Raw genomic sequence first — 27,976 nt, forward strand, 5'->3', positions numbered from 1 at the left:
TGATATTGGTGTATTTTTTGGAAGCCGGATCTCACTTAAATGTATGTAAACTATGTCCGGATCCACCATCCAATCCATCGTTGGTTAGGTTATCGAAAGATCTTTCCAACGAGTCCAAAACATTGAAGATCTGGCAACCCTGTCTCGAGATATGGCCCCTTAAGTGATATTGGTGTACTTTTTGGAAGCCGGATCTCACTTAAATGTATGTAAACTATGTCCGGATCCACCATCCGACCCATCGTTTGTTAGGTTATCGAAAGACCTTTCCAACGAGTCCAAAACATTGAAGATCTGGCAACCCTGTATCGAGATATGGCCCCATAAGTGATATTGGTGTACTTTTTGGAAGCCGGATCTCACTTAAATGTATGTAAACTATGTCCGGATCCACCATCCGACCCATCGTTTGTTAGGTTATCGAAAGACCTTTCCAACGAGTCCAAAACATTGAAGATCTGGCAACCCTGTCTCGAGATATAGCCCCTTAAGTGATATTGGTGTACTTTTTGGAAGCCGGATCTCACTTAAATGTATGTAAACTATGTCCGGATCCACCATCCGACCCATCGTTAGTTAGGTTATCGAAAAACCTTTCCAACGAGTCCAAAACATTGAAGATCTGGCAACCCTGTCTCGAGATATGGCCCCTTAAGTGATATTGGTGTACTTTTTGGAAGCCGGATCTCACTTAAATGTATGTAAACTATGTCCGGATCCACCATCCGACCCATCGTTGGTTAGGTTATCGAAAGATCTTTCCAACGAGTCCAAAACATTGAAGATCTGGCAACCCTGTCTCGAGATATGGCCCCTTAAGTGATATTGGTGTACTTTTTGGAAGCCGGATCTCACTTAAATGTATGTAAACTATGTCCGGATCCACCATCCGACCCATCGTTGGTTAGGTTATTGAAAGACCTTTCCAACGAGTCCAAATCATTGAAGATCTGGCAACCCTGTCTCGAGATATGACCGCTTAAGTGATATTGGTGTACTTTTTGGATGCCGGATCTCACTTAAATGTATGTAAACTATGTCCGGATCCACCATCCGACCCATCGTTGGTTAGGTTATCGAAAGATCTTTCCAACGAGTCCAAAACATTGAAGATCTGGCAACCCTGTCTCGAGATATGGCCCCTTAAGTGATATTGGTGTACATTTTGGAAGCCGGATCTCACTTAAATGTATGTAAACTATGTCCGGATCCACCATCCGACCCATCGTTGGTTAGGTTATCAAAAAACCTTTCCAACGAGTCCAAAACATTGAAGATCTGGCAACCCTGTCTCGAGATATGGCCGCTTAAGTGATATTGGTGTACTTTTTGGAAGCCGGATCTCACTTAAATGTATGTAAACTATGTCCGGATCCACCATCCAATCCATTGATAGTTAGGTTATCGAAAGATCTTTCCAACGAGTCCAAAACATTGAAGATCTGGCAACCCTGTCTCGAGATATGGCCCCTTAAGTGATATTGGTGTACTTTTTGGAAGCCGGATCTCACTTAAATGTATGTAAACTATGTCCGGATCCACCATTTGACCCATCGTTGGTTAGGTTATCGAAAGATCTTTCCAACGAGTCCAAAACATTGAAGATCTGGCAACCCTGTCTTAAGATATGGTGTACTTTTTATTCCGGATCTTATGAAATTTGTGTACAGCCAGTGTTGGTAATGAGTGAGGAAGGCTCCAACCACATAGGTGGATTAAGTTAGTTTTTCTCCAAAGTTTGTATGGAGAATAAGTGCTGTTCGCTACTCCCTCATAAACAAAAAAAAAAAAACAAACAAACCATTCACATTAACGACCCCCGGGTCTTTTGTGGTCTCTATTGCAAGTTTCTGCTCGAACCTAGGTGTCCGAAGGCTTGAATGGGGAGAGCACCCAAACCTCTTTTACTCCAAGGAACCTTCCACCCCAGTGTTTGAACTGACGAACTTTGGATTGCGAGTCCAACCGCCGCCAGCGATTCCACCGGAGTAGGCTTGGTTTGGTGTGTTGTTTGTACTTATGGCATGGAGACGACTCCTACACCTGGAATGACTTAACGGCCTAACAACCAAGGCCGGGACCGACATTTTACTTCCTCATCCGATGGAAGGTTGGAGCAGATGGGAATCGAACCCAGAATCATCCGCTTACAAAGCGGACAGCGTAACCATTCGGCCACGCACTGCCACATATTGGATGCAATTTTTGGATTGTATGCTACAGCGACGGACCGCCCTGATTCTCCATACAAACTTTGGTGAAAAACTATTCGGCCCATTCTAACTATTTTTGAAAAATTCAGAATGCACTTGTTTCTGGGGAATTCCCGCCTTATCCACTGAGCTTCTATCGGATGGTGAAGTAAAACGTCGGTCCCGGTTTCTCCTGTCTCGTCAGAGGCGCTGGAGCAGAAATCCCACGTTAGAGGAAGGCCATGCCCCGGGGGGCGTAGTGCCAATAGTTTCGTTTTTTTTGTTTCTGGGGACTCAAAACTTCATTCTTCCTCTCCAGTTGAGGCTGCGCAGTCATTTTTGACAATTTTTGTAGGTCAGTGTAATCGAACATAAAGCACCATGCGCCTCCAGCAAAATGTACTGGGAACTCTTTATTGCTAACATATCGATGCCTCTGTGATCTCTTATGCTAACTAGATAGTTCCTATAGGAACTATCTAGTTAGCATAAGAAATAGGAACTATCTAGTTAGCATAAGAGATCACAGAGGCATCGATTTCTTATTTTTTTTCGGTATGAACATTTTAGTGGTACCGGGTTGCTAAATTATTGACAAAATTGTAGTAACTTCTGCACGAGTGCGTCAAGTACACATGCCAAAGCCGTAATGTCAAAAGCACGAATCGTACTCACAGGCGAAATCCAATTACAAAATTTACTTTTGTAGACAACACGTGGAGTCCTAAACTGCTTGCGATTGCAATACCATTGTTGTGTCTGTTTGTCATTTTCAGAATAGAACACTAAAAATCCCATTGTGAAATTGTATCATATGTGTTATTTTTTTTAATTAAAATCCATTTAAATGATTTTACGTGAATAAAAATATATCCAGATTTTTAAGCGAAGATGGCGTTACGAAGCGATTTTGACATTTCGGGCGTGCACCATTCGTAACGCCATCTTCGCTTAAAAATCTGGATATTGTTATTTTTTTAAACAATGTATGAATTTGTATTGCTTTTTCTTAGCGTGTACAGTTTGATGGAAGAACTTTTCCAAAGGCATACTAAATTGGTTTCCACAGTAAACGATTGTCTTGTTGGAGTCATTATTATTAGTTATGCAAAACTGTCAGATTCAGTAGGAGCCCTGGTGTGGGTGGGTGTGTTTAGTTCGAGGGGGAGGGGAAACAATTAAAATTGCCCAGCCCCCTTCTCTCTTACTATTCCCAACCTACACGTGTATCGCAATGCCTACATATGTTGGGACCTTCCGGTGGTATGCCTTCTCCGAAAAGTTATGCAAACATCAGCAGCTCTTTTACTAACCCGGGATTCGGGTACAGTACATTCTATAGCCACAATGCATGCTGGGCTGGGTCGCATCGTCCTCCCCTCTAGTTGGTAGTTACAATCATGCATAGTTTGAATTCTAACCCTAGTGAATAGCACAAACCATCCGGAGGTACGTCCGGATTGGCTCCACTAGTAGGTCATGTCGGTACCGGTTCTTCCCTGAAGCTAAGGGGCGTGCTCCTGCTCCAGACGTGTGGAATTCGTGGTAAACATTAAATCTTTGCTCACCGACAGAGTGCTATCGTCGAAAAGATAGTTGCGGTGCCTTTTTGTCTTTGCCGGATAAGAAGAAGCTTAATTTTCCTAAATCACCCTCAGGATGCAGAACCTGATTTCTGGATGTTTCCGGTTGGTCAATGGTCAAATATTTCCATTCCAGAGCTAACTCCTGACATGTGCACATACACATAGAGAGACGACGGTTCAGTTACTCATGCACCATCAGAGCGTGGGAGTTCCAATTCACTGCAACTGAGGTACAGTGGCATGTGGCTTCACCGCTATTGGACCAACATCTGGCAAAAGGATAAAATTCCTTCAACAGACAACGAACGCGCACAGAGAGCATTCTGTCAGTGGCACGTGAAGAAATGTGGATATCGTCAGTTGAATTTCAATTCCCGGCCAAATAAGTGCATTGACGACTTCGAGGGGTAAACTGAACATGAATATTGGATGAAATCAGCATTCAATTTACTTATTTTACCAACGGATAACAGGCAAGAGCTATATATCACTGACCGAATTGAATAAAATATCTTCTCGTGTTTTAAGAATTAAAATAATTAAAGGAAAGTTCAAAGCTGTGATAAATTTTTGAAGCGCTCTAACTAAAAAAAACCCATCAATTTCAAAATCAAAAATCTATAATTAGATGTTTCCATACTAAAAAAGTAAAACCCGTTTTTTGGTTTTTGATTTCATGAAATACTTTAAAAATAGAATTGTTGAATAAACTTTCACAGCTCTTTAATTCAAAGTTTTTGTATTTTGTAATTTTGTGTAATTTTGTACCAAGCAGTATATAGTTACTCAGTTGCCCTAAAATGATTATGCTAATAGTTCACGCTATTAGATTGTTAACCACAAATTGCAAACCATGCCCCGATCAATACGGTCTGTGGTGTCTTATCAACACTTGTGAACGTGATGATAGCTAATGCTGCTGCCACATTATACGACGCCACGTGTGAACGGCAAGACTCGTGGAAGAAACCAAATCACACAGTGGGGCTAAATGGTGATAAAAAATGCTGGAACTTCGAAACTGTGAGTCAAACCCGCAATTATTTCAGGGTAAAGAGTTTAACCTTTGCGCTAACCTTGATTCATAAAATATTTTTTCTCCTTCCCTTAACCCTTAACATCACCCTGCACGGTCCGGGGATAAGCGTTCGTTCCTTCGTCGACATTATTCAGTAAATTCAATTAAGAAAGGAATTAATGCAGCACTTCCAACGCGCCGGGACGAGTGGTGGAATTAATAATTTAAATGCCAACCGCATTATGCTGTTAGAACCATTCAGGATTTGGAGGCTCATGCTCGGAGAGGCAATCAGCTGGATTTTGCCGGCGAGTCTATGTGTGTCAACGTTAACAGCGCAAATTGTTTCAAAGAAGCATTGTCTGCTTGACTGCAGATTGGAAGTGAGCAGGTCAACGAGTAAGGCTAATTATCGATTATACTCTTGGCGCAAGAAATATCAGCCGATAGTTCAAATGTCAATAGGTAGGTGAGTTCACAAATATTTTGATTGGCTGGTGGTATGTAGACGGCATTTGTTGAAAGGCAGGTCAACCACACTGTGGTTTTGGAGAATCCCTCGACGATTATTATGGTACGTTCGTTTGATGGCTAGTTCCACAATGAGTGCCGCACCGCAGAGCTGTCAAAGTGTTTGTTAGAAGAAACTCGCGTTAGTTCCGCACGAGTTTCGCCGCCATCTTGGAACTGAAACTCTAGTGCCGCACTCGATATTTTTCAGTTTCATGCGAGTTCCACGCACACTGGCAAATCGTCGCCATCGTGCTAACTTGTCGTACGTGCATTTTGGGCCAAATTGAGTTAAGAACGCCATTTTGTGCAGCTCACAATGCCTCACCTTTTGACCTTCACAGATCCCCAAAATTCGATTTCAATCCTGAGATATTCAACAAAAACCGAAAAAACTCCGTGCATTTTTGTCACTTTACATATGAAAGTAGTTTCAATCTTGTCGTGCTATCTTGTCACATCATGAAAATTGATGTAAGTGCGACAAAAGGCCAAAGGGATTTCAGGCCAGGAAAGTCAGGATGCGTTTGTCGCACGTACAAGCTAGACTACCGTAAACATTTGTAATTATAACTCGGGACTCCAGCAACCAACTTCAACCAAACTTTGGGACAATGCACAGAATGGTGAGCCAAACAAAATGTGTTTGTTATTGTTTACATTGCGTGCTCTCGTTTTTGAATATTCAAGGTCAAACATTAAAACGCGTTTTTCTCGGAACGTCAAAATGGCGGGTGCGACAAGATAGCACGACGACGTCGAAATGACGTTCGATTGAACCAAAACTGGCACCGACGAGTGCGGCACCCAGTGCCGCACCGGCTCTTCAAACGAACGTACCATTAGGTTGTGGTACATTTTAAAGTATTGGGATAACTTTGAAAATAACAAGATAACAGTCTGGACCCAAAACCTGATTTTTCTGTTAAATTCTTATTGGAATTCCATATACACTGTAACGGGAACTGCAGGCACCGGTTCCAAACAAATAATACGGTTTAAGATCCCGAGCATGGGTAAATAACAAGGGAAAGGCGTAATAATACCTTTCTCTAGTATCAATACCAAATTTTGGTATTCCTGGACCCTTTAAAATTTGTCTTAAGGATTATGCAAGAGCAAAATGTGGTATCATACCATTTTAAGGTATTGTTTTGATATTGCAAAATTGCAGAATTTGCCAGGTCGAACACCACATTTTGGTAATCTTTTGGTATTAGAGTATTTTATCAAATTCCTCTGAAACTATGGGATAATTTTGACCAATTTTGGCACAATAATTAATTTTGCGCTAAAATGATGTCTCAAAGCGAATGCTTTCATTGAAAACCGGAAATTTTAAACTTGCTTTTAAACATTTTTAATATACCCCCTAAAGAAATGACTTGAAATTGTGGAAAATTTTCTAAGTCAGGATGCCACATTAACAAAATGGGATTTTTTTTATAAATTTTGACGAGATAATTGATTTTGCGCTAAAACGACTTGAAATCCAAATATGTTATATCTGATTTTCAAATTTTTTGGTATGCCCACTAAAATTTTATTTTAATCGTTGAAATTTCTCTAAGTCGGGATAACCAAATACTTTGAAAAACGAATCAATCGACAGATTATTGAATTTCGATGAATTTCAATCCAGTTTCATTTAAATAACACTTATTTTTTAATCTTGTTATTTTTCAGAAGCTTCAAGAACTTCAAGCACAGGGCGTTTCCAAATTTAGGTATTACTTGTGCAAATACCAGCGACCAAAATGTGCTCTTGGTTGCCCAGTAATAGATGGTAAAATACCATGAAATCAAACCAAAATCATGTATGTGGAAGACCACAGGAATACCAAAATCTGATTTTCCAAGGACGCGGGAATACCTAAACATAAAACCATGGCAAAACCAAGTTATGGTATTCAAACAATATTCAAAAATCCAGAAGACCTCAACTTGGTATTGAAATGGTTTTATTGTGAGGTATTATTTTACCCTTGGAATAACATGTTGTGGTATTGTTGTGCCCTTCCACATACAAGACTTTGGTATGATTTTATGGTATTTTACCATCTTTTTTTTTTTTTTGCCCACCACAATCCCCCACACCAAAAAGCTCATTATTCCAGAGCCCCCTGGTTATGGACGCAAACTAATTTCAGCTCGAATTCGAAATGATAATAAAGCAATGTAATAAAAAAATGAGCTGACTTTACTAGGATGTGCGGTAGTTTAACTACTATTAAATTTTAGGATGGTATCCCAGTGGAAGCTACTTCCTTTTAAGGGAACCACAACAATGTAATGATTTGTTAACGCTATTGACGGGTTAATAAAATTAAATGACGATTAGTTGAAAGTTTCGTTTAATTTTTGTTTATAATGTTGTTTGATTCTAGCATTAAAGATGGAGCGGTTTTCTAATAACTTTAGATTATCTGGCAGCAGATTATAAAGTGTAGGTCCTATGAAACTTAATCTATTTTGACCTCGTGTTGTATGTGCTCTAATGCGTTGAAGGTTGTTCCTCTGACGAGTGCTGCGGGAGCTATTTGTAGTTATTAACTGAATTGTATGATGGAATTTTGGGTTATTAATAACATCATGAACAAACAGCGTAGTTTGGATGTTACAGAGATTGGTTAATGGTAAAACTGAGTGACATGCATCCGAATACAAAGTTAAAGTTGAATATAACAAAGGTTTGTTGAAAATTATTTTTAAACAACGGTTTTGCAGTGTTTTTAATTTTACTAGGTGAGAGCTTGCAGTACGTCCCCACACCGAAATTAGATAATTTAATTGTGAATGTATATAGGCGAAATAATATTTTAAAAGAATTTTCCTCGGAACAAACAATCTAACCCTCCACAGAATGCCTAAGTAGGACGAAACACGTTTTTCTACCACTTTAATGTGATTGATCCAGGACAAAATGGGATCCAATTGTATGCCCAGATACTTAAAACAATTTACTTTTTCTATAACAGTGGGTCCAAGTCTAGGATCATCATGCTCTGGCTCAAGTCTCCTGATGGACCTAAAATCATATATTTAGTTTTCGAGGGATTTAAGGACAACAAATTTGCATTAAAATATTGATTTAAAGTTTGTAAATCTTTCTGCATTAAAGTGATAATACTGTGAATGTCTTTGTTGGGGTAGAAAAGAGCAGTATCGTCTGCGAAAAGTCTAGCTTTACCATTCAAGTTGAGTCTGGGTAAATCATTGATGAATAAGAGAAATAGCAAAGGTCCAATATTACTGCCTTGTGGGACACCAACATTGATGGGAGCTAGACTACTACGCTTATCTTCAATTTGGACAAATTGTTTTCTGTTGGTTAAATAACTTTTAATTACTGTATTTGCAACACCTCTTATTCCATAACATTCAAGTTTCCTCAACAAAATTTCATGATTTAAAGTATCGAATGCTTTTTTCAAATCTAAAAAAAGGCCACCCATAAATTTCCCTGAGTCAATTGCATCGATAACGTCATCAACTAATTCAATAATTGCCGTTTGCGTGCTGGAACCCTGTCGGAACCCGTACTGAAATTTATATAAGACTTCGTGAATATTTAAAAAATTTGTTAATCTAGTTACTAACATTTTCTCCAAAATTTTATTAAAAACTGACAGGGTAGAGATCGGTCTGTAATTGTTACAATCCCAAGACTCTCCTGCTTTAAAAATCGGCACAACTTTAGCAATTTTGAGACAGTCCGGATAATCTCCCGTTTGCAAGATTAAATTAAAAATTTGAGACAAAATTTTTGCAAATTCTAAAACATTATTTTTCAGTAGTGACGCTGGTATGTTGTCCGGGCCGTTACTTTTTTTAGTATCTAAATTGTTAATCAACAGAATAACTTCATTTTCTGAGGAGGGTCGGAGGAACACTGACTCTCGAATCCATCGTAAATTTCTTTCCGGGTTTGTTACTGATGTAGGAATATTGTTCGCCAAATTTTGCCCAATGTTAGAAAAAAAGTCATTGAATATTTCGCTGACCTCTAACTTGTCGCTTGTTTCAATTCCATTATTAATTAAAGTTATAGTTTCACGATTTTTCTTAAGGCCAAATATCAAATTAATATTTTTCCAAAGTTTTGAATGGGGTGTATTAGTAAGCAAATTTTCATAATAAAGTTTCTTGGTTTTGTGTTTAGTGGTTTCTACCTTTTTAGAGATATATGATAGCATTTCTCGAAGATGTTGGTTTGTGGGAAATCTTTTAACTCGAACCAAATAATTTTCTTTAATTTTCATAAGTGTCCAGAGATCGAAAGTCATCCATGGACACGAATTTCCTTTTTTGCAATTCCGTCATGAAACTACTTACTTTTCCTGTCAGTCTTGAACGACGAAATAGCCTACTTTTCTGTACCAAAAATAACAGAATCGAATAGCAACACTTTTCAAAATAAATGCTGAAAATTTCTACTTTTCAGCACTCAAATGGGTGCTGAAAAGTTGAACTTTTCAGCACTTTTTTCAAAAAGTAACACTTTTCAACATTTTTTTGATTTAAACGATTTATTGACAAAATACAAGAAAATTTGACATAAAATTTCACTCAGTGTGTGTTTTTTGGAATTTCAAAAAATGTTGTATGGAACTCGTTGCAAAACTTGATTTTTTCAGCACTCTTCGTATTTATCCAACTCGGTGAACCTCGTTGGATAAATGTACGACTCGTGCTGAAAAAATCGTCTTTTTGCAACTTGTTGCATAAACTACTATTATGTTTACATTCTTGGTAACTATTTTTGAATAACGATTAAGTAAAGTGTTATAAGGTGAAATTATCGCTTGTAAAGTTGTTTCTACATCGTTGACTTCACCAATGCTTCGTACAAATGAACTAAATTCCTGATTAAGTTGACAATATTTCACAATTTTTTTTGTTAGTACCATGGACTCTTTTTTAATCTTAGTTCTGAAGGATGTGATAACCGGTATATGGTCACTCAAGTTAGTTAGGTCAATGGTATCATTACGGACGCGATTGGCGTCATTTAATTTACAGATTACATGATCAAGAATATTTGCACTAATTGGTCTAGTTGCATAGGTGTTTGTAGTTATAAAACCGTATGACTCAAGTAACATTTTATATTTTGTAACTGTATTCAAATTGACGTGATTTATTGGTACATTGATATCACCAACGATCAAACAAGAATTTCCAGGCTTAGACGAGCTCAAAACATGCTCCAAATAGTTACTAAAAGTATTAAAATCGTAATTTGGGGGGCGATATAGTCCATGAACATCATAAAAATGTCCTTTCAAATCAATTTCAACGTGTACGTGGTGAAAACCATTCTCGTGGAAGTTCTTTTTAATTTTGCTTTTTAAATTTTTGTTTACATATAACGCAAGTCCACCGCTGGACTCCTCTCTGCAGGAAAATTCTGATTTATAGTTAGGTATTTCATAAAGTTTACAATTTTCACGTTTCAACAATGTTTCGCCGATTACAATAACATCTATTTCAGTTTCAATCATATCAACAGTTTGAATAATTTCATCAAATTTAAAGAGGTTATTGATTCCTCTAACATTCCATTGTAAATTTTTTAATGATTTTTTATTTTTAACGTAACAATTATTAAATGCACTTATGTTATCATGAAATAAATTTTCTAAATTCTCAGCAATCGCAACATAATATTATTGTCCTGAGATAGAAACAACATAATTGAAATCATGTCTTTTTTGTCTTTTTCTTTCGTCTAGGAGATTCAGGTGAAGGAGAAATTGAATTTTGATCAGCGTCGGCTGTTTTGTACAAATTAATGATCTTATTAAGGTCATCTCGATTTGAAATTTTGTCTACATTTGAATTGTCATCTTTTTTAACTAAAATTGTTCCATTGCGGCCCGGCCAGACATATTTTATCTTGAGTGTGGTTTGAGATTGACGCATTTCATTTAATAAATTTTGAGAAAAAGCTGTAAGTTCTTCGCGAATTGAAATTCTTGAACCATTTCCATTTACCAGTAAAGATTTATCAATTGATGTTGAAAGCAATTGCCCAAATTCCATTTTTTTGTCCAACACAAACTCTCTCATAGCTGTATCTTTGAAAATAATTCTAATCGGAATTGGAGGGTTATTGCTTTTATTACCTTTATTATTTCGTGTGAAAAAACGACAAACAGAAACTATTGAATCAGAAGGAATATTAGCGCCAATTAGCTTGAATGTTTTTGAAGTAAGATCAAAGACATTTTCGTTGGGTAACGAAGGCATCCCAAGAATAACGACATTGTTCGAGACCGATTGTCTGTTGACTTTGTCAAAATTCATTTCAAGTTTACTAACAACTGCAGAAAGCGAATTCTGGGTGTGTTTGACATCATTAAGTTCATGTTTAAGTTTATCGTTATCAATTTTCAGATCAGAAAAATCCGATGTGATTTTATCAAATTTTTCTGACAGAAAATTTTGGGAAGCCTCCACAGCACTTGTAATTGATTTAACTTCACTTTAAACTTCACGCATTTGATCAGTTACAACACTTGAAACGGCTGCATTGAGTTGTTTACTGATTGACGAGAAAAACGTTTTTTCATTGTGCTGCATATCAATGATTCGTTTGTAAATTTCAGAACTTTTGGTTGAGCAGAAGTAAGGGTTTTTTCTAACACGGCTGGCTGCCACACCTCTAATACCTTTGCATTCGAGGTGAGTAGCAGCAAAACAGTACAAACAAATGAGTAATTTATTTTGATCGGGCTCAATGCTGTTACATAGCCCACAAGCCATGCTTTCATCATCGTCACAATCCATCCTGAATGCTATTTGCAGATTATCAAAAGGCGAGTAAAAAAATCAAACGATATCAAAAAATAACTACAGCAAAAAAAAAAATATAATTAACCGCACACCCCCTTGGAAAAACCCCAAAGTGGGGAAAAAACCATCAATTAAATAAAAAATTTCAAACAGTCGATCAAATAGTTGATTTATACTAGAAAGCTAGTCCCTGTCAGGTCCAAAATTGCGGGTCGAGAAATTGAAGCACGAACACATACCTTTAAATACCATTGGTTATCATCATGTAGCGTGTGAGTGCCGCACGACACATCTATTACTGGGCAACCAAGGGCACATTTTGGTCCCTGTTATTTGCCCAAGTAATACCAAAATTTGGTATTCCCGTGTTATTTACCCCTGCTAGGGTTGGTGTGTTTACCTTTCTGCACTCTGCCGGCAGACGAATTTTGCGGGTTTTTCGAGGCCGCACTCGAACTGCCACGGCCACGGCCGCTCTATGGGGTATCAGGCGGCCATAAAACAAAAAACCGACACACTCTAATTATTTTTTGGTATTTTTTTCGAAAATAAACATTCTAACTAATATAAGAAAAAATCGGAGTTTGAAGGTTGTAAGTATGAAATTCACTGAATGTCAGACCTTCAAAGTTGGAGAGAAAAAAGCATGTTTTTTGACAAAAAAAAGTGATATTTTTTCATAGTTGTGCTGTGTAGCTGTTTATGTATTTTTTCATGCATCATTATATATTAGGATGTAACAAAAATGACTTTTTGGCGGGCATTCAGGGGTTTTTTTCTGGTGGGCATACTGAGTCCAAATCCAAAATATGAGCTTGATTGGACGTATCAGGAGCTGGCGCTCCGCCCTTCAATTTTAAATGGGATTTAACAAGTAAAAAAAGATTTTTTCAAAAATGTCTATTTTTGAGGCACCTTGGCCACCAATGCGTTTACCAAAAATACACGCCAGTGGCCAGATCCTTGCGCATCATTTGGTATACAGTTAAACCTCGCATATGCACCTCATATGGGGGTTTCTTATGCGAAGCACGCATATGCGAGGTACAGGGCTTATGGGATTTTGGCTATATGGGAGACATGGGCTATATTTTTATAAAAAATCAACTAAACTATACAAATTTATAGTGTTTTGGAATCGTTATGAAGTCAGCTTTACAGCTACACCAAATTTACATGGTTTACGATGTTCTAGGTCATCCGAAACTTCGTCAAGTTACGGCCTATATGTTCAACGCCGTACAAGTATGAGGTAGGCGATTTGACTGTGGTTTTTGACCACAGATCATATCCGGATAACCTCAGGGAGGTTCTGGGACTAGTCTACCGATATGTGGTGATGTTCTGGGTCTTCTGTAGAGTCCCTGAAGGTACGTCCGATGGGTCTACCGCCGTAACACGGCAGAGGTCGGTGGTTTTTGACCTCAGATCATATCCAGATAGCCTCAGGGAGGTTCAGGGACTAGTCTACCGATATTTGGAAATGTTCTGGATCTTCTGTGGAGTCCCGGGAGCTACGCCTGAAGGGTCTACCGTCGTAACAAGGCAGAGGTCGATGGTTTTTGTCCTTAGATCATATCCAGATAGACTCAGGGAGGTTCAGGGACTAGTCTACCGATATGTGGAGATGTTCTGGGTCTTCTATAGAGTCCCGGGAGTTACGTCCGACGGGTCTACCGCCGTAACAAAGCAGAGGTCGATGGTTTTTGACCTTAGATAATATCCAGATAGCCTCAGGGAGGTTCAGGGACTAGTCTACCGATATGTGGTGATATTCTGGGTCTTCTGTAGAGTCCCGGGAGCTACGTCCGATGGGTCTACTGACGTAACACGGCAGTGGTCTATGGTTTTTGACCTCAGATCATATCCGGATAGCCTCAGGGAGGTTCAGGGACTAGTCTACCGATATGTGGTGATGTTCTGGGTCTCCTGTAGAGTCCCGGGAGTTACGGCCGATGGGTCTACCACCGTAACAAGATACAGGTCAGAAGTTTTTGACCTCAGATCATATTCGGATAGCCTCAGGGTGGTTCAGGGACTAGTCTACCGATGTGTAGTCATTTTTGGGTCTTCTGTAGAGTCCCAGGAGTAACGGCCGATCGCTCTACCACCGCAACAAGATAGAGGTTGGAGGTTTTCGACCTCAGTTCATATCCGGATAGCCTCAGGGAGGTTAAGGGACTAGTCTACCGATTTCTGGTAATGTGCTGGGTCTTCTGTAAAGTCCCGGGAGCAACGGTCAATGGGTCTACCGCCGTAACAAAGCAGAGTTCGGTGGATTTTGACCTCAGATCATATCCGGATAGCCTCAGGAAGGTTCAGGGACTAGTCTACCGATGTGTGGTGATGTTCTGGGTCTTCTGTAGAGTCCCGGGAATTACGGTCAATGGGTCGACCGCCGTAGCATGGCAGAGGTCGGTGGATTTTGACCTAAGATCATATCCAGATAGCCCCAGGGAGATTAAGAGACTAGTCTACCGATGTGTGGTGATGTTCTGGGTCTTCTGTAGAGTCCCAGGAGTTACGGTCAATGGGTCTACCACCGAAATAAGACAGAGGTCACAGAGTCTACCGACTTCTGGTAATGTGCTGGGTATTCTGTAAAGTCCCGGGAGCTACGGTCAATCGGTCTACCGCCGTAACAAGGCAGAGGTCGGTGGATTTTGACCTCAGATCATATCCGGATAGCCTCAGGAAGGTTCAGGGACTAGTCTACTGATGTGTGGTGATGTTCTGGGTTTTCTGTAGAGTCCGGGGAGGTACGACCGATGGGTCTACCGCCGTAACACGGCAGAGGTCGATGTTTTTTGACCTCAGATCATACCCAGATAGCCTCAGGGAGGTTCAGGGACTAGTCTACCGATATGTGGAAATGTTCTGGGTCTTCTGTGGAGTCCCGAAAGCTACGCCTGAAGGGTCTACCGCCGTAACAAGGCAGAGGTCGATGGTTTTTGGCGTTAGATGATATCCAGATAGACTCAGGGAGGTTCAGGGACTAGTCTACCGATATGTGGAGATGTTCTGGGTCTTCTATAGAGTCCCGGGAGTTACGACCGACGGGTCTACCGCCGTAACAAAGCAGAGGTCGATGGTTTTTGACCTTAGATAATATCCAGATAGCCGGATATGATCTGAGGTCTAAAACTACCGACCTCTGCCGTGTTACGGCGGTAGACCCTTCAGGCGTAGCTCCCGGGACTCCACAGAAGATCCAGAACATTTCCAAATATCGGTAGACTAGTCCCTGAACCACCCTGAGGCTATCTGGATATGATCTGAAGTCAAAAACCATCGACCTCTGCTTTGTTACGGCGGTAGACCCGTCGGACGTAACTCCCGGGACTCTATAGAAGACCCAGAACATCTCCACACATCGGTAGACTACCTCCCTGAGTCTATCTGGATATGATCTAAGGACAAAACCATCGACCTCTGCCTGTTACGGCGGTAGACCCTTCAGGCGTAGCTCCCGGGACTCCACAGAAGACCCAGAACATTTCCAAATATCGGTAGACTAGTCCCTGAACCTCCCTGAGGCTATCTGGATATGATCTGAGGTCAAAAACCACCGACCTCTGCCGTGTTACGGCGGTAGACCCATCGGACGTACCTTCAGGGACTCTACAGAAGACCCAGAACATCACCACATATCGGTAGACTAGTCCCTGAACCTCCCTGAGGCTATCCGGATATGATCTGTGGTCAAAAACCACAGTCAAATCGCCTTACTCATACTTGTACGGCGTTGAACACATAGACCTTAACTTGACGAAGTTTCGGATGATCTAGAACATCGTAAACCATGTAAATTTGGTGTAGCTGTAAAGCTGACTTCATAACGAATCCAAAACACTATAAATTTGTATAGTTTAGTTGATTTTTTATAAAAATATAGCCCATATCTCCCATATAGCCAAAATCCCATAAGCCCTGTACCTCGCATATGCAACTCTTGCGACAAAACCGAATCAGGTGGAATGACTCGTATATGCAAAGTTGCATATGCGAGGCGCTCTTATACGAGGTTTAACTATAACATTGAAGTTTGAAGGTTGCACCACCCGGTTGTACGTCTGGTACCTCCCACGACGCAGGTTGGCGTGTTCTCGTCGTGAGCGTGAGGAAGGACGGCCACTTCGGTTGCGAGTCCGCCTTCCGCTCTTCCCCCACACGGAGAAAAAAGAGTTCCTAAAATCGTGAACAAGCGTTCATGAAAATGGGAACCTCGAACAAAGTGTTCCCATGGTACGTTTTTGGAAACCGTACCATGGAATTTGAACACTTTGTTCGTGGTTCCCATTTTCATGAACGCTTGTTCACGTTGGGCTCCGTGCACCACCTGCCGCAAAAACTTGATCACCACCTCGATCCACAGCGAGGACTTCTGAGACGTGTCGAATAGGAAGTTCCCGCCAGGTTTGCAGCGCTTCCAACGCCGAGCTCGGAGATGAAACGATCCTCGCTGTTGCGACAAACCCCGGTTGAGGTTCTTGGTGGCCGAACTTCTGTTCGTGTCTGCGGGAAAAACTTGTTAAAAAAAAAAACAAAATAAGCTGTCGTCGCTGTTACTGTTATTTAATACATTATTATAACGAGCTTAACTCACCAGTTCGATTAATTCCAGGACAACGTGGCACGAAAGAGAACAGGACCGATCAAGTTTTCCTACTTGTTTTTTCCTAACACTTTGACGTTTGATTGCCAAAAATCAACAAGAAAACCGCTTCGGCGAAACTCGCCGAAATGTCATCGAGGTTCCGCCATACACCAGCAGGTGTCGCCCTTGTGCAAAAATTGCCTAAACGGAATCGAAGCGGAACCCAATCAGACAATCTGTTTAGAAAATTTTGAAGCAGTTTTCGAAGCGGAATGAACCCGTCTAGCAGAAAACGGTTTGATTGGGTACAAGCATGTGAAAGGATGCAGTTTTATTAACTTATGTAACCAATACGGATCCCGTAATCTTTTGTCCTTGTGATGCACATCGTATAGAGTGGCACGCTCTAGATAATGCTGCGAACCAGGCTCACGTCATACCACAACATATAGGAAAAAATAGCAAGAATACTCCAAGGACCAAGGACCAATCTCTGGCCAATAAATTCATGAAATGTGATACAGCAACATAATTTTTGTTTTTTTTCTCTCTCTTAGATGTAACAAGGCAAGAACGGCGGCCTAGCTCAGTATAAGCAAACTGGAATCTAATCAAAGGGTCGGCATTCGCAATGTCAGTCACAGATCAGTGAGGAAAGTAAACACAATTTAATCATTATCGACACAGGTTTATTTGACCCACAACTACTTAAAAATCAACTTTGGGGAATCAGAACTTACTCGTCTTCACAACTGTCTTACCCGGTAAACACCGACTCGAGATCTCGATTCTCGCGCACGTGCAGCTTGACGACACGTGGCACAGGAACACCGCGACCGCGCGGTTGATGAAAGATTGTGGTGGCTGGTGCATGCAGGACACGAGGAGTATCCAAGTGGGGTTCTTCACCGTCTTGTGAAGCTGGAGAACACACGACCGCGACGCCGCGCGGCCGAGTGGGTTGCAGGGTTGTAATCTAACTTGTACAGGAACGCGCGCCGCTGTCCAGCAGCGTCGGCTGAGCCGTCCAGGCCGGGATGCCCCAAAATAGGTACTCAAGATGGCGGCTTTCAGCAAGCGGTTCGGATGTGGCAAACACACCCTGGGCGTCTTCTTCTGATTGTCGAACCGGCCGTACCCAAGGTACTTCCGGCAGAAGGGAACACTCCTTGGCGAGTTAGGATACAACGATCCGAGTGTAGCTTCCTTAGCGTTGATCACCGCGCACGGTGAGAAGCTTGGGCCCTCGATTAGCTAGGAACCCGGAAGTGCGACCTCGTGACACCGCGATGCCACGGAATCGGTGCTTGCGGGAAACTCCGGCTATCGGTCCGAAATTCCACCTATTCGACACTTAAAGGTCCTAGAATTGATCGTGTAGAGAAAGACTAGTAAGTGAAAGCACACTAAGCTTCAGGTGACCACAACCCACGTGGAACGACTTCCACGGGTAGTCATTTCCACTAATTACGCATCCGATCATTACAATTCTTGGCGTACCCCACTTTACCTGAAGCGTACGATTCGTTCAAACTCGATTTAGAATCGTTTCACAAGTCTACACTGTAGTTTTCGAACACTTGTAATATCTACAAACTGATCGTCCTATAGGATCGATCTTCGCACTTCAACGCCCAAAATGGAAAGAGACCGAGTTGGGGAGATCGTTATCCACGAAACCTGTCTCTCTTGGGAAGTCATCCTCTCTCGATATCCAGCCTCAGTTATCAGTGGTGGTTGTATTGGTTTAATTATCGCGACCTTATCGTCCGTCTGCATTCTCCTTAAGCTGGATGGGATGTGATGTTCGTTGGGGTTTAGCGTACACCCAAAAGTGGTGGCGTTATACCAGTTCAACAAATTGATCAAATTTATAAGCCATCATCCTTCGAGTTGACTACTTTGTTTTTGAATTAAGGTATTATTACATAATGATAATTAATATAAATAAACCATGCGAAGATAAGATAATAAATAACAGATATTAAACATTAATGCAAAAACACTTTAAAAACTAACATGCACAAAAAAAAACAACATTTAATTTAGTAACCTAAAAGGTTACACTATCCCATCGCGGGTCGGAAAAAAATGAATGTTTTATGTTCATTTTTTTCTATACGTATTACAACTACAAATATTCCAACAATTATTCTACATCCGTGAAATCAATTTCAAACAAATTAAAATTGGCGGAAATTAGAAATTTTACTCTAACTTTTTTTCTTTTTCCCTTTCACCAAGTGAAAGTCTAGATATGTTAGTGTGACGATATACTTATCAGTCTAAATTCTTATCGTTTTTGTCAGGTTTGATTTGAGTATACTATAAAAAGGGGGTTGCTTGCAAATGTGTGAGAGAAATTGAATTTTGGCTATTGATCTGGATGAGAAAACTATTGTTCGATAGGGTTTCACCGCAATCACATTGCTTCTTGAAGATTCTTCTAAACGTGCTCGAGCTGTATCATGTAATAGCATTTTGCAGTCTTGTTTACTTTCGGTCGGTTTACCAGTCTAAGCGAATACTTCTTGAAAACAATTGTTAGATTTGGAATTAAATATAGAGTTTTAGAACCTAACATAACGACGTCGAACCAGACTGATTGGTTTCGATAACCTTCGAAACAACAGAAATCACGAATCACACGAATTTCACACGACAAATTAAAACGCTTGTACAAGATTTTCTTTGGGGTTCTGGCGTTACATATCGGGCTTAAGGAATGCCGACGAGAAAACTCCTAAAGATTTACCCTTTTCATCAGCTAGTTCGTATGAGCTAGTACCTATTCTAGCGATCACCGTACATGGGACGTAACAGGCACCTAGCTTAGCGTTGTACGAATCTGCCGCCGAGCTTTGTTTAAAATTTCGCTTCAAGACCTTTTGCCCTACTGAGTACGATTGAGCTGGTTTCCTAAATCTCAAATTGTACGTTTTCGCGGTTCTTTCGCGGGCTTTTTCTAAATTTTTCTTTACTATTTGGTACACTTTTACATCGATCAAGTTCTTCTTTGCTATGCGTTCTTCTTCGGTCATGACGTCACCGTCACGATCTACTCGGTGTTCGTCCCCTCTCGATACCACTTCGTGTCCAAAAAGAATCCTGTACGGAGAAAACCCAGTCGAGGAGTGGGGCGTTGTATTTAGAGCAAATTCAATCTCAGAAATTTTATCGTCCCAAGTCCTCTGATTATCCCTCGCGTACGTTCTAATGCACGCGTTTATAGTTCGATTAAGTCGCTCAACTGGGTTCGCTTGACTGTAATGTCGCGAGTTAGCCCAGTGCTGTATTTTGAAACGTTCTAACAAAGTTTTAAACTCTTTTGAGTAAAATGTGGTCGCATTATCCGAAATTATAAATTCCGGGACGGAATAGCGGCGAAACCACAAATTTTCTAGTAATTCACACACCTGCGAGGCTGAAATTCGCCGAACGGGTACCATGATGGACCACTTCGAAAACAAATCCATGATCACAAACAGGTGTGTGTTGCCGTGTTTGCTTCGTGGTAAAGATTGTATAAAGTCTATTGCAATTATTTGAAACGGTTTTGTCGTAATTCGAGGTTGACCTAGCTCAGGGATTTGAGACCGATTACTAGGTTTGCATTGCTTACAAACAGAACATTTGCTAACATAATCTTTGATGACTCGATACATATTTGGCCAGTAATGGTGGCGTTTGATTCTAGCATAAGTTTTTTCAGCACCTAAGTGGAGCGCATCATCGTGGTTTTCTACCAAAACCTTTTCACGTTTCGATTTTGGGACACAGATTTTCCAATCAAATTGGTAATCCAGCGTCTCGCCCTGGGAAGAAATGTATTTCCATAAAATATCACCCTCGACCTTGAAATCAATGAATTGGTCTGGATCGGCCAGAACTTTGTCGTGCAGTGACGTATACCACTCGTCCGTGTCGTCGGCGTCCAACTCTTCAACTGAGCGCGATAATGCATCGGCAACCACATTTTCACTTCCTTTTCGGTGCCTAATTACCATATCGTGCTGTTGAAGTTCAAGAGCCCAACGACTAAGACGAGAAGAAGTACGCCACTTGCCTCGTAGTATGTGTGTCACGGCAGACGCATCCGTCAGTACAGTGAACCACGAGCCCTCAATATAACCCCTAAATTTTTCGATGGCCTTGAGAACCGCCAACCCCTCTTTCTCTGCAGCGTGATAACGTTGTTGTTGTGTACTTAATTTTTGCGAAAAATAGGCAATAACCCTTTCGTGACCATCTAGAACTTGTGTGAGTACAGCTGCAATAGCCGTATCACTAGCATCCGTCTGCAGAGTAAAGGGGTGGTTGTAATCAGGGTTACACAGTATTGGTGCACTGATAAGAGATTCCTTTATTCTAAAAAATGATTTTTCAGCCTCGTCGTTCCACTTAACCGACCGAGGTTTGTTTTTCAACAAGTTAGTTAAAGGCACTGTAATTTCACTAAACTGTGGTATAAACCTACGGTAATAATTACACATCCCCAAAAACCTGCGGAGAGCGCGAAGTGATTGAGGGCGCTCATAATTAACGATGGCTTCTACCCGTTCTGGATTCGGTCTCAGGCCGTTCTTGGACAATAAATAACCCAGATACGGAACTTCATCGACACAAAATTTTGATTTTGCCAGATTAATTGAAAGGTTGGCCGCCGTTAGGCGAATGGCCACCTCAGTCAACATAGCAAGATGCTCCTCAAAGGTTTCGGTTGCAACGATAATATCGTCAAGATATACGAAAACCTTCGGTTCCAGCTCACCCCGCCCAGCACTCGGTCCATCAGCCGTGACTGCGTTGCTGGACTGTTCACCAGACCAAAGGGCATACGGGTGAACTGGAACAATCCCCTCCCATACACTGAAAACGCTGTATACTTCCTCGATCGGGGGTGTAGTGGTACTTGCAAAAATGCTTGTGTTAAATCTATTGTTGAAATGTATTTACACGGCCCCAATCGACTTAGTATCCTGTCACAGTGTGGGAGGGGATAGGAGTCTCTTACTGTTCTTTCGTTCACTCCCCTGGCATCTAAGCACAACCGAATTTTCCCATTTGGTTTAGAAACTGGTACAAGTCTTAAAGCCCAATCGCTATTAGATCTTTCTATTATTCCCAGTTCTAATAAAGAATCTAATTCTGAATTAATTTGACTTTGTATTTTTGGTGAAGTAGGAAATGGATTTAATCTTATCGGCGGAAGCTTTTTAGCTTCATCCGCAATAGTAATAGTGTGACTAATCAGTGAGGTTGTATCCAATCTATCAGAAGTCGCTGCTTTAAACAATTGTTTCACCTTTTCAATTTCATTTTCTTGGTCCAGGGTTAAACTGGTTTCCTCAGAATTTAAACTTATTTCTTCTACCGCTGACATTCTGATAGATGGTTCAATGTTGAAAGCTTTCCAAAAAGTTGATCCCAGAAAAAGTCTCCGTTTGAGTGTTGGAGCCACCAGGGTTTCTATAATTTTTGTTTTGTCATTGAAGGTTATCGGAAGGTAGACAAAGCCTTCAACACTAATTTTTGCACCACTGGCGTTCACCAAGTTAACGTTTGAGGGGAAAATTTTCAATTTAAGGGAATTTAACAAAGCCATACTACCACTGCCCAGTACTGTGTCTCTAGCACCACTGTCTAAAAGACCGACTAAAGGAATGTCATAAACATAGATTTTTGCGTGGGGACGATCGTCGTTTCCCACGTTGATAAACAACTCGCTTACTTCACTTCTTAAATTTGACTGATTGTACTCTGTATCTTGAACTTGTTCTAGACCGAGTTCGGCCAGAGAAATTGAATTTTGTTTGGGGGTATGGGCACTACTACTATCAGAAAGACGAACTCTCCCCTCGAGAACGTCTATTGTGCGTTTTTTGCACAATACGGACACTTAAAAGTATCTGTATCGTGAAATCCGCAACGTTTACAAAATTTCTCAAATTCTTCCTCACAATCGTTGAAGTGGTGTCCGTACTCTCTACAATTGAAACACACACCAGGTTTCGGTGGAGTGTATTGGTCAAGAAGTTTGTTTAACGTTCCCGCACATGACCCTTGCATTGGGTCTGCTGTGGACAAAGGTTTCTCTGAAGTATTGGTTTTGTTCGTGTCGGATGTAGTGTGCGCCTTTTCCTTAGGTTTGGTATTCTCAGACTCTTTAGAACTGTAGAAAGTTTTGGTTTTAATTGATTTTGAACTGTTCTCTGACTTAGACTTGTTATTTGTGGGACGAGAAAATGATTTTAGCTCGCTAACTTGTGAATTTTAGGTTTCTGATAATTTTCACTAGTATTGTTGTACTTGTAACGGAAAACTTCATCCAACTTTCGCCCCATGTTCTTCAAATCGACCAAATTATCAATTTCCGACGAAACTGCATGACTTTTGTAGTCCGACCGCATATTTCGAAACACAATTTCAAATTTCTTTTTCTCAGTCATCGGCTGAGTGCGAGAATCAAAAATTTTCTGCATTTCGTACATGAAATCTTTAAATTTCTCTTTCGGTCCTTGACGACGAGTAATCGCTTTAAATTCGCTTTGATAATCGTGATCGTGAGTCAAAAATTCCCGTTTTAGCTCCTTGACCAGTTCTTTCCAGCTGCGAAACTCTTCATTATCCACCCCATTCATGTACCACGTTTTGGCCTTATCCGTGAACAGGTAAATGGCCGAGTCAAAAAGATCATCTTCGTCCAAGTGATCACTTTTCGCATGAAATTTAACCTCTTTCAAGAAATCAAGCAATCTTTCCCCATTGTCCCTCCCACTGTACTTAATTTTCCAGTCATTAATCGTTTTGCTTGTTTTGTTGTGAGAACGTTTGATTATTCTCCTTTTATGGGCGCCACCTGACGACTCGCTCGACGAGGATTCACTACTCAAGGATTCAACTTCAACTTCAGAAGAACTCTCGCTTTCGTGGGTCCTGCCCACGCGAGCGTTAGGCTTCTTCTTACTCTTCGATTTGTTCCTACGTCTTAACTGACCAGAACCAAAGCTGGACAAGTCGGGAAACCCTGATTGGTGACTGTAAAATTGCATTGGAAGAAAGGACTGGAAGTAAGGGTTCATAAAGGGATTTATTAATGAATTCATCGGGTTTGTAAACTGAGAGTTGGCAAAGGGATTAATTTGATCCTTAAACTGCTGATTAATTGTTGATTTTAACTTTCTTTTCGCGAGCGTATTACTTTTTGGTTTTGACGATTTTGTATTTTTTTGTTTGTGCTTCTTTTTCGTTTTCCCTGCCTTATCGTTGTTGTTATCCGACACATCTGCTATCTCTCCTTCTTCGGACTGAGCTCCAGAACCTTTTTCTTTCTCACTGTATTCGTCTTCTTCGGATTCAGAAGACTGTTTCGGGTTTGATACGCGAGCAGAAGAAAACGAACGGTTTAACTCTTCAATAACCTTCTTCTGAATTTCAGGGAATGGTGAAAACATCGAAAAGTAATCATTGATTAATCGCCTAATAAGACCGATTAACGTCGAAATATCAACACTATCATCTCGCGATAAATTCGGAATCACTTCTAATCTGACTAAACGGAAAAGGCAGTGAATAAGACGTGACCTGAGGGCATCAATTACACCACTGTATTTCTTGTTTTTTTGCAAGTACTGTCTAATCTCATCAACTCGATTGTCGACCAATTTGATTTCTTGATCAATGCTGACGTCATACCTCGCTAGATCAACCCCTTCGAACGGAACTTTCTCATTTTTCACAAATTGTTTCAACTTTCTTAGCTTCGTACTACGCGCTTCTTTGTCTTCTGTTTGGATCGCACGAATTAGCAACTCGTAATCGATCTCATCTTCTTCCAAGTGATGAATTTGCAAAGATTTGTACAAAAAATGATATTCAGGACTTAAATTCATCTTGAAAACTTTATATTGAATAGCAAAACTAAATGTGAAAAAACAATTTTATTTTAATATTTTTTTTTTAATTGGTATGAAAACACGGATAAGAAAATTGAATGAATATTTGTGATGCACCGTGTTGAACCGTGTGGGATGGAAATCGAATGTGGTTAGTTGCGTCTTCAATTCTTAAAGTGTTTAAATCACCTCCTTTGTGAGGGAACTACAGTTTTTTGGCCGAGTTGAGGATGCGAGAACTTCCCTCCCCCTCGTCCGGAATTAACAGGGTACGAGAACTTCCCTCCCCCTTTTAGGACCCGGATAAATCCTGACCGAAAAACTATGCTAATTTTCCTTTGATCTATGACCGACTTATTTTATGTTGGGCGCCAATTGTAACAAGGCAAGAACGGCGGCCTAGCTCAGTATAAGCAAACTGGAATCTAATCAAAGGGTCGGCATTCGCAATGTCAGTCACAGATCAGTGAGGAAAGTAAACACAATTTAATCATTATCGACACAGGTTTATTTGACCCACAACTACTTAAAAATCAACTTTTGGGAATCAGAACTTAGGGGAAATTCTCGTATCTTTGGCAGGTTAATCACTCGCACCTAATTCCATCCAATTTGCTGATTTTCACTATTTAAACAACTAAATTTGCAAAACTTTTGATATAAACTTGCTTGCTCACTTCTTATTGAGCTATTTATCACTCGATTTCAGTTGAAAACGCTTTTAATTAGCTTTAATTTAATGTCAAAGTTCTTACCTGCCAACATTAGAGGCACGCTGGAATTAGATGCTGTTCCCCTACTCGTCTTCACAACTGTCTTACCCGGTAAACACCGACTCGAGATCTCGATTCTCGCGCACGTGCAGCTTGACGACACGTGGCACAGGAACACCGCGACCGCGCGGTTGATGAAAGATTGTGGTGGCTGGTGCATGCAGGACACGAGGAGTATCCAAGTGGGGTTCTTCACCGTCTTGTGAAGCTGGAGAACACACGACCGCGACGCCGCGCGGCCGAGTGGGTTGCAGGGTTGTAATCTAACTTGTACAGGAACGCGCGCCGCTGTCCAGCAGCGTCGGCTGAGCCGTCCAGGCCGGGATGCCCCAAAATAGGTACTCAAGATGGCGGCTTTCAGCAAGCGGTTCGGATGTGGCAAACACACCCTGGGCGTCTTCTTCTGATTGTCGAACCGGCCGTACCCAAGGTACTTCCGGCAGAAGGGAACACTCCTTGGCGAGTTAGGATACAACGATCCGAGTGTAGCTTCCTTAGCGTTGATCACCGCGCACGGTGAGAAGCTTGGGCCCTCGATTAGCTAGGAACCCGGAAGTGCGACCTCGTGACACCGCGATGCCACGGAATCGGTGCTTGCGGGAAACTCCGGCTATCGGTCCGAAATTCCACCTATTCGACACTTAAAGGTCCTAGAATTGATCGTGTAGAGAAAGACTAGTAAGTGAAAGCACACTAAGCTTCAGGTGACCACAACCCACGTGGAACGACTTCCACGGGTAGTCATTTCCACTAATTACGCATCCGATCATTACAATTCTTGGCGTACCCCACTTTACCTGAAGCGTACGATTCGTTCAAACTCGATTTAGAATCGTTTCACAAGTCTACACTGTAGTTTTCGAACACTTGTAATATCTACAAACTGATCGTCCTATAGGATCGATCTTCGCACTTCAACGCCCAAAATGGAAAGAGACCGAGTTGGGGAGATCGTTATCCACGAAACCTGTCTCTCTTGGGAAGTCATCCTCTCTCGATATCCAGCCTCAGTTATCAGTGGTGGTTGTATTGGTTTAATTATCGCGACCTTATCGTCCGTCTGCATTCTCCTTAAGCTGGATGGGATGTGATGTTCGTTGGGGTTTAGCGTACACCCAAAAGTGGTGGCGTTATACCAGTTCAACAAATTGATCAAATTTATAAGCCATCATCCTTCGAGTTGACTACTTTGTTTTTGAATTAAGGTATTATTACATAATGATAATTAATATAAATAAACCATGCGAAGATAAGATAATAAATAACAGATATTAAACATTAATGCAAAAACACTTTAAAAACTAACATGCACAAAAAAAACAACATTTAATTTAGTAACCTAAAAGGTTACATAGATGTTGTTTTTACTCCAAGATGTTTATAGCGACAGTCAATGGATTGAGGCGAAATGGGTTTGGGTGTCTAAGAAAATAAAATGATCTCAGCCGGAAAGCACAGAACGAGTAAAAGAAGCAAAGAAATTTAGATTTACGATCGTAAAATTTCATCAAACCAGATGAGGCCGGATATGATTTTCAGTGTACTGTGGGTTATTTTGTTTCCTGTTGAGCTGCTCAAGGGCACAAGAGTTCGATTGATTGGATTCCTTGTGAAGCGTCAGAAGAAGAAAAGTACCAACTGCAATTGCTATGAACCCAAAGCAAGTCTTACTTTTGGGGGTTTCACAAAGTTCGTTCGTACGCAGTATCGCTTGATTGGATAGGAAAATTCTTCCTCGGTCGAAAACTTCATCTCGTTGGCCAAACGAGATGCATTTCGGGTCGGTTCGCTCAACCGAGTTGCCAAAGCGAAATCTGATAATATTCCGGTAGAATTTGTTTCATCGACGACAGTAAAAGTAACTTTCTCGTCTGCGAAAATAAGTTGGGCATGATGTTATGTTTTTCGTTACTGTTATAGAAACCAAAAAGAAAGTCCCACCTACGTTGGATGGCGATAGCATGATATGATCAAACCAAAACATTGTGTAGTCTTAAAGCATGTATTGAATGTGTGATTATGACGGCCGAAAAATGGAAAAATCTACACGGGTTATTCTCCGCCAACTCACACAGCAGTTGTTGATCAAGAATCCGTGGTTCGTTTATTGATATCACGGAGGGGCGGTACGACCCCTTCCATTTTTGAACACGCAAAAAAAGAGGTGTTTTTCAATAATTTGCAGCAGTCAAAGGGACTTTTATGTAAAATTGTACGCCCAATTTGATGGCGTACTCAGAATTCCGAAAAAACGTATTATTCATCGAAAAAAACACTATAAAAGTTTTAAAAACTTTACCATTTTCCGTTTAAATTGTAACATGTAATTTTAAGGGAAATTTTATGTACTTTTCAAAACTACATTGACTCTGGGGTAATTTTTACATTTAGAATATTTTTTTTCATTTAAAAAATTTCGTGTTAATATTATTTTTAGATATAATAAAGAAAATATTAGTGAAAAATACAGTCAAAATGACCCCAGAAAATTACAGATTTAAAACATTGGCAAAACCACATAAAGGGTGTACCCCATTTGGCATAACGGGGTTTCAAGAAGGACGTTTGGCATAATTAGTCCAAGACATCAGGGACGTTTGGCATAAT

The 27,976-nt window shown here is 40.7% G+C and overlaps 1 protein-coding gene and 1 long non-coding RNA gene across 3 annotated transcripts in view; one reads left to right on the plus strand and one right to left on the minus strand.

Annotated features, from left to right (window-relative positions):
* The window catches only part of LOC6048699 (acetylcholine receptor subunit alpha-like), a 282,182-nt gene that overhangs the window by 40,817 nt on the left and 213,389 nt on the right, over nt 1-27,976 (plus strand).
* LOC6049848 lies at nt 17,374-26,441 on the minus strand. 2 transcript variants are annotated; one of them, XR_005276451.1, is made up of 4 exons: nt 26,167-26,441; nt 25,418-26,019; nt 18,212-18,490; nt 17,374-18,064 (listed from the first exon to the last, which is right to left on the minus strand). It is a non-coding gene; the product is annotated as an uncharacterized LOC6049848 (long non-coding RNA). The 2 variants fall into 2 exon arrangements; XR_005276452.1 differs by having other exon boundaries at nt 25,397-26,019.

Source organism: Culex quinquefasciatus, chromosome 1, assembly GCF_015732765.1.
Source record: "Culex quinquefasciatus strain JHB chromosome 1, VPISU_Cqui_1.0_pri_paternal, whole genome shotgun sequence".
NCBI lineage: Eukaryota > Metazoa > Arthropoda > Insecta > Diptera > Culicidae > Culex > Culex quinquefasciatus.